This window comes from Pteropus vampyrus, unplaced genomic scaffold (assembly GCF_000151845.1).
Source record: "Pteropus vampyrus isolate Shadow unplaced genomic scaffold, Pvam_2.0 Scaffold30, whole genome shotgun sequence".
Classification (NCBI taxonomy): domain Eukaryota; kingdom Metazoa; phylum Chordata; class Mammalia; order Chiroptera; family Pteropodidae; genus Pteropus; species Pteropus vampyrus.
Window position 1 is genome coordinate 10093938 of NW_011888811.1, and position 8158 is coordinate 10102095.

Below are 8158 nucleotides of genomic sequence, written 5' to 3' on the forward strand. Positions count from 1 at the left end.
TAACTCAGGAACAGCCGCACACAGGGAACTGATGCATAGGGCAGGGTATGGGGACTGGGCAAAAGCTCCCATGCCTTCTCCAGACATACCACTCTCCCAGTACCTCCATGTGTTCACCAACCCAGAAAGTGTCCAAACCCTGCCTCTTTGGGTTTTTATGGCAGCTTAATTATATAGATTGATTAAATAATTGGCCCTTGAAGACTAATTCAACCTTCAGCCCCTCTCCCCTCCTCAGAGGAGGTCAAGGGATGGAGCTGAAAGTTCCAATCCTCTAATTACATGGTTAGTTCTCCTGGCAACCAGGTCACCTCCTTAGGTGAGGTCCCAAAGTCACCTCATAGACATAATAAGGATGCCTTTGTGGCTCTCATTACTTAGGATATTCTAAGGGTTTTAGGAGCTCTGTGCCAGAAACTGGGATGAAGACTAAATATATATTTCTTATTGTAAATCATAATATCACATAAGGTAATAATGACAACAGCAACAACAAATAGAAAACCAGTAAGTCATAGTTGGACTTAAAAATCAGGTAAATCTTCATAACCATTTAGAATGGCAATAATAACCATCATTATCATCGGCAAATAATAAGTGCTGGTGAGGATGTGGAAACTGGAATCCACAAACATAGCTGGGGGCAATGTAAAATGGTGCAGCCACTATGGAAAACGGTTTATCAGTTCCGCAATAGGTTAAACCTAGAATGACCATTTGACCCAGCAATTCCACTCCAAGGTATATACCTCAAAGAACTGAAAACAGGTTTTTCAAAGAAAAACTTGTACACAAATGTTCATGGTGGCACTATTCAGGATAACCAGAGGGTGAAAACAACCCATATGACCATCAGCAAATGAATGGATAAATAAAATGTGGTGTATTCGTGCAACAAAATATTATTCAACCATAAAAAAGAATGAAATTCTGACACATGCTACAACACAGATGAACCTTGAAAACATGCTCAATGGAAAAAGCCAGTCACAAAAGGCCATATACTGTATGATTCCATTTATACAAAATATCTAGAATAGATACATTAAGAAGAATAGTGGTTGGCAAGGGCTGAGAGGGGAGGGTTCTGGGCAGTGACTACTTAAAAGATATAGGGTTTCTGTTTGGGGTGATAAGAACATTGTAAAAGTAGATGCTTCTGACGGTTGCACAGCATTGCTAATGTACTTTTGGCTACTGGATTGTACACTTTAAATTGATTAAAATGATAAATTTCATGTTGTGTGTATTTTACCACAATAAAAAAAAAAATTGGATAACTACCTTATGAACTAGAAACAGAAACACTAAGTGGAGTATGGCTACAGCACAGACCTGCTGGCGCAAAGGCCTAAAAACAGACCACAGCGACTGGCACTCAGCTCGGCCAAGCAGAGAAGACCCTGTGAGGGAACAGCAGGAGCCCGACTCCCTGCTGGGGGCTCTGTGTCTGGGGTGGGAGGCGGGGAGCATGTGCCAGGCAGGTTAGTGGATAAAGTGGCCTGATGTCTATATCACATTTAAAAAGGAAGGTATAATTACTTAATAAATATACATGTTAAAATTTGAATGGTCATTAAGCTAACTGAAATACAACCTGTGGTCCTGAAAACAGAAGAGAAAAGGAATAGAAAAAAATTAATCCACCGAAGGAAAGATAAAAATTGTTTAAAAGTAAAATAAACAGAAAGAAGAATAGTAGAGAAGAAATGCAAACATAGCAGAAGTAAAAAATATTCATTTTTATATATATGTATATATGCAAAGGCTGTCTATAAAATAAAATATTTAAAATGAAACCATATAGAAATATTTAAAATGAAACCATATGAAAAGGTTGAAAATAAGGACACGGCAAAAAGATATTCCACGCAAATACTCACAAAGAGAAAGCTGATGTATCAATATTCATATCAGGCAAAATAGTATTTAAGGCAAAAAACATTAATGTGTAAGGAGAAAGTTATATATAAAATAAAAAATCTAACAAGAAACTATACAAATCATGACTAGATATGTAACTATCAATAGATCTTAAAAACATGAATTAAAAGTTATCAGAAGCATGAGGCAAATATGGCAACCCCTAGTGTGAGATTTTAACAAAAATCTACTAGAAAATTATAGACTACTCCGGATAAATAAGAGCAAGCATGCGAATGATCTGAATAACAATATTTAAGTAGTTTAATGGATTTGTAGAACTCTATACCCAACAAATTGAGGATCTACATTATTTTCAAACGCATTAAAGCATTTGCAAAAATTGACGTTGTGCTAGTTTACAAAGCAATTTCAAACAACCAGGGTCATATAGAACACACTTTCTGACCACAGCGCAATTAAATAATAAATCAAATAAAACAGCTAATTAGAAACCAACCTATCTTGGACATATAACAATGCTGTTGTAGTCCGTATCGATTTCCCTGCTCCCACTCTTGCCCTCCAAAAGTCTATTATCTCTGCAGCAGCCAGAGCAATCCTTTTCAAATTCAACAGAGATTATGTCATTCCCACGGAAAAGAGAAATCTTCCAATGGCTTTTTATCACAACTAGGCTTAAATTCAAACTCTTTACTATAAAGACACTACAGGATCTGGTCTGCTACTGACTCTCCAATCTTTATTCTTTACAAGGTCCCCCACACACCCAATTCCATGTTATTTCTACTCCAGGGACTTTGGCATCTTTCTATATGTCAAACAAACCAGGTGCCTTCCTCTCCTTGGGACATTGCACTTTATGTTCCTGGTGCCCGCAATTACCCTCCCCCAGATACCCACCTTCTTCATTCTCTATCCTTTGCAGAAAGAGCAGAAAAGCTTTCTCTTTCTCCACGTAATTTAGCACAACCTAACATGTATTATGTAGTTATGTGACTGTGTTTTAAAATCTCTTTCCCCCTCTTGCAATAACAGATTGATAAGGGCAGAAACTTTGTTTTGTTATTCCTACTTACTAAAAGACTATGTCCTCAGCGTCTAACACAGTGTCTCGTACAAGGTAGGTGTGAAAAATGTTTCTTAGATGAATGAATATCAAAGTCAACAAGAGCTTATTGAGTTAACTGATTGTTAGAAAGGTCAATATCTTTTCAGACCTGTAGCACTTAAAATGATGAAGTGGCCCTGCTTTTCCATGCAGAGTTAGAGCGCATCTGAAACAATGTATTCAGATCCAGACTCTACAATTTAAACAAGGAGACAGAAAAGGCGAACAACCAAGATGGCCATAAAGTCTGTAAATACTGACGTACATACATAAAAAAGGCTTCATGTTTTCATATTACAATACACAATGTTCTCAATGACATTATAGGATATGTTCAATGTGTTGTTTCTCATTAGCAATGCAGAGTTCAATGAACAAAAAAATTGCGATATATGTGGTGTATTTACATATTTTCCTTAGCTCTTCGCTTATAGCCGTGATGCACTGCACCTCGGATGATTCATATCTCTGGTTTTTATTAAATCAACCTACATTTTTACCATGTCAGAAGGATTCAGATATGGCATACAGGTAGCCCACTGCACATGCTCCCACACTCAATCCAGGTTTAGAAATGACCAAGCAGTCCCTCGCCAGTCTGGTGTGGATTTGTGGGCCATCATTTGGAACCACTCTTAGTGAGCCAGCCAGTCAAGTATGGGTATTAATTGGTCACTTACATGTTGAAATGTGTCAATTAGTAACCTATGTTTCCAGACTTTATAGTTACCCTGTACCTTCTACAGTGTTTTTCAGTGGTTCATTGAGGGAAAAGTAGGGATTAGGGCCACATAATGGTTACTATATGGACTCTGGAATCAGACTATCTGAGTTTGAATTCTACCCCTACCTCTTAGAAGCTCTACATAAACCTAGATTACTTCACTCTTCTCTTGCTCAGCATCTGCATCCACACAATAGAAATAAAAGTGATCCTAACTTTATAGGTTATTATGAGGATTAGATGTCAGAAAAGCAATGATAACTGTGCCTAGCAGATAGCATACTCCAAATCCAAGCTTGCTATTGTTTGGACATGGCTAATAAGAATAACCGTAATATCATCATCTAACACCCATCGATGACTGACCACCATCCTTGGCTAATTAGTTCAAATTTTCAGGAAAATATTTATTTATCACGTGCAGGGGTCTACATATTCCGATAAGCTGTATGTAAGACTTTGAACAGCTTGCTTACCAATTCTGAGCTTATTTTGTTAATCACGATACTTAAGGCATGATGTTATACCAATGGCAATGTGATGGTTACTTTTATGTGTCAACTTGGAGAGAGTTTTTGGATGAGATTAAAATTTAAATGAGTAGACTCTGAGTAAAGCATACTGTAGTATATAATGTGGGTGGGCCTCATCCAATGGGCTGAAACTCTGAATAGAACAAAGGCTGATTGGCTGACTTCTCTTGAGCAAGAGTAAATTCTGTGGTAGATGACCTTTGGACTTGAACTGCACATTGGCTCTTCCTGGAGGCCCAGCCCTCCAGCTCACTCTCTATATCTCCATGTCTTAGATTTGCCAACCTCCATAATCTTCTGAGCCAATTCCTTAAAATAATTTATCTGTTGATCTGTCTGTCTGTCTGTCTACCTACCTACTTATCTATATACACACTCACCCTTGGTTTTATTTCTTTGGAGACTTCTAATATAGGCAGTAAAAACAGTAAAAGAGCAGTGAGTGGATGAATACTACTGCAGGATTATTTCATCTGAGGAAAGACAGGAGAAACTGAGGGAGTCCAGCCAGGAGAAGAGAAGGCTAGTTTAGGTGTAAGAGCTATCTTCAAATACACAAAGGACCATCGGGGGGAAGAGAGACTGAGCTTGTTCTGGGTGGCTCTGAGGAGTGAGATAATTTGTGGGTAAATCGTGGATACAGACCGATGTCAACTTAATGAGAAGAAAACTTTCTAATAGCTAAAAGATGGAATGAGAGGAAGAGGCATTGTTTCTCAAAGTTTGGGACTCTGGTATGCAAGATGATTTTAGGTGTCACAGAGCATGGCATTACATATATGATAGTCACTACCCTTCAACTCTCCTCTACTTTTCATGATGTTAAAGATAATGTCTCATATCAGGCCTACAATGACGTTAATACCTCTGTCACACTTCTGCATTTTCATTTTTGTCAAAGGCAAAGCTGGACTCAAGTTTATTCTCCTGCTATTTATAGTCACTTTTTTACATCTGCCTTCTCTTCATGGGAAAGCATGTTGGTTTTTTACTTAGAGTTGTGTTAATTTCTCTTTTTAAAGTATCAAAGAAAAACAAGAATTTTACAGAGGGAAAATATTAAGTAAAACTAGTAATGAAGACACATAGTTATACCTCAGGTCATACCAGGAGTACACACATGACTAAAGCCTGCGTAACACAGGGAAGAGGGTGACCTGGCAAAGACCAGAAGACCACGAGTGGACTCAGCTCGAGTTGAATGTGAGGACTAGATAAGTTTTAAGATACATTTTTTTCCGATCTGAGAGTTAATGATTCTATAACATGCTAGATCCTTAAAGGTGATGTGATGTTATTCAAATAATTAAATAACGTGTCATCTAAAACAGGTAAAACAAGCCATGTAAGTAACTTTCAGAAGTGAACACTGGAAATATCTTTATTTTAGTAGACATCGATTAGGTTTTTTTTGAAACTGAGCTTTATTTTAAAATAAAGTCTGAATAAAACATCCCCCCAAATAAGGTGTTCGCTTCTTTGATTCATGTAATTTGGTCAATGGGCACATGTGAGACCATAATGATGGACAGGTCTATGATATGAGCTGAAAGAGAATAATCCAGGGCTGGCAGGTTTTTTTCCTTTAATTATTGAAATTTAAATGACTTTCACTTATAATTAATTTTATACATTCTTTGAAGAACTGTCAAATTGCATTTCCCTAGATTAATATTTGAACAAATCTATTACTTGCTGTGGAAAGTAAAATTTTCACAAAACCTAAATACAGTCCTAAAAGGGAACTGTTGTGCAAACAAAATGATTAGCCTAAATTAGGACAAATGAAACATAATAAATGAGTTGAAAATGTACAGTGGGAAACACTCCACATTTATGATTCTATAGGAAAAAAATCAACAGAAATTTCTGTTCTGAGAACTGGAAGACTGTCCTGTTAATTTAGACAAAGCAGTTGCTGTGTCCCCAAGCCTTCAGATCGCTCCTCCTCACAATTTAGGAGCAAGAAAGAGACTTTCTACTTTTAAGTCTCCACTTGATTATAAAATAATGGCATTTCTAAAATTCAAGCAATTCAGTCAATGTGCTATAAGATTCTTAAAATGTGTTTTGATTCATCAATAGATGAATAAATGAAATATACATAAAATGGAATATTATTCTACCTTAAAAAGTAATTCTGATATATGCTAAAAAGATGGAAGATATCAGGTTAAATTAGCCAGTCACTAAAGGTCAAATACCATATGATTCCACATACATGAGTTACTGAGAGTAATCAAATTTACAGAGACAAAGAGCAGAATGGTGGTTTCCAGGAGGTGGGGAGTTATTGTTTACCGGGTAAAGAGTTTCAGTTTTGCAAAATGAAAACAGTTTGAAGATGGGTGGTGGCTGTACAACAACGTCAATGCATTTAATGCCACTGAACTGTGCACTTAGAAATGGTTTATGTGTATTTTACCACAATTAAAAAAATTAAAAATGTATTGCAATCGTCAGAGAGGAGAAAAAAAGTGTTTTGGTATAATTCCTTGCTCCTTACTTTTCAATAAATCAATTCTCCAGCCAACCAACAAACCAGCATCTCAAAGAACAAATTTCTTTTACCATTAAGCATCACATTTAACTTCCTCATTCTTTGATAATGATTCCAGACAGAAAATATACTGACTATGGCAAATCTCTTTTTGATTTAGCCTGAAAAACTTGAGGGAGTGAGGAGAGAACAGTCTTTCGAGAACTCTTCACACTGCACAGACCGTTCTTACAGCACAGCTCCAGAGTCAGACTGGTTTTGACACCCAGCTTCCCACTCTTCCCTCCCCCCCCCCCTCCCCCATTCAGGAGATGTGAGCCCTTGGGTTTACAACTTGGTCTCTCTATCCTCAGATTCATTATCTGTCAAAAAGCATTAATAATTAAATCTGCGTCATAGGGTTGATGAGTCCTTTGCATAGTGCCTATTTCAGAGTAGGTGTCAATTGTCTATAATCACCATTTTCCTCCTATTAATAACTCCGTTAAGTTAATTAGGTAAATACTATTATTATAATCCAAGAAATTAAAGGTGAGGGGAAAGACGAACCTCTACGTTATATTCAGATCTGATTCCTTCTTTACCCCATGGCTCAGACCACTATCGCCTATTGCCTGGAATTCTGAGAGTCTCTACCCGCTTTCATCTTTGCCTCCCTTTCTCCACGTCCTGCAGTGCTGTCATCCCAAATAGCAACCCGAGTCTAACAATGTGCTTCCTTTGCTTGAAATCTTTCAATGTCTCCTCCTTTTCCCTTAGAGTAAAGCTTTCACCATGGCCTGCAAGGCCCTACATGGGTCTGGTTCCTATCACCTGCCGGACCTCATCTACTCCTGCTCCCTTGGGTCACTCTGCTTCAGCACACTGGCCTCCTTGTTGTTCCTCAACATGACAAACATGTTCCTGGCCTCAGGGCCTTTGCACCTCAGCCAGGAGTCCTTTTCCAAAAAATAATCTCATGACTAATTCTCTCACCTCCCTGATGTCATTGTTCATATGGCAACGTCTCAAGAGGCCCGCCCCGACCCCGCTACTTAATTCTACAACCTCCCTCACTCCTCTGTCCCACTCTCTCTGGCCCTTCATATCCTGTGTACTGTGCTACATTTTTCTTTCTTCACAGTAATTATTACCTTCTTACGTAGTACATAATTCACTTACTTTACTACGTTTACTGTTTGTTTTCTCTTCCCTCCACCCCTCAATAGAATTAAGCTCTATTGATACAGGATCTCGGTCTGTTTTGGTCTTTAATGTATACCAAATAATTAATACAGTTCCTGGCACATAGTAAATACTCAGTAGATATTTGTTAAATGAAAGAAATGCATATCTATCTATCTATCTATCTATCTATCTATCTATCTGTCTGTCTGTCTGTCTGTCTTTCTATCCATCCATCCATC

The 8158-nt window shown here is 37.7% G+C and overlaps 1 protein-coding gene and 1 pseudogene across 9 annotated transcripts in view; one reads left to right on the forward strand and one right to left on the reverse strand.

The window, feature by feature from the left end:
- SGCD (sarcoglycan delta) overlaps positions 1 to 8158 on the reverse strand; it is a 1401159-nt gene that overhangs the window by 167677 nt on the left and 1225324 nt on the right. The gene's annotated exons all lie outside the window — the stretch shown is intronic.
- LOC105289936 overlaps positions 1319 to 8158 on the forward strand; it is a 7895-nt pseudogene continuing 1055 nt past the window's right edge.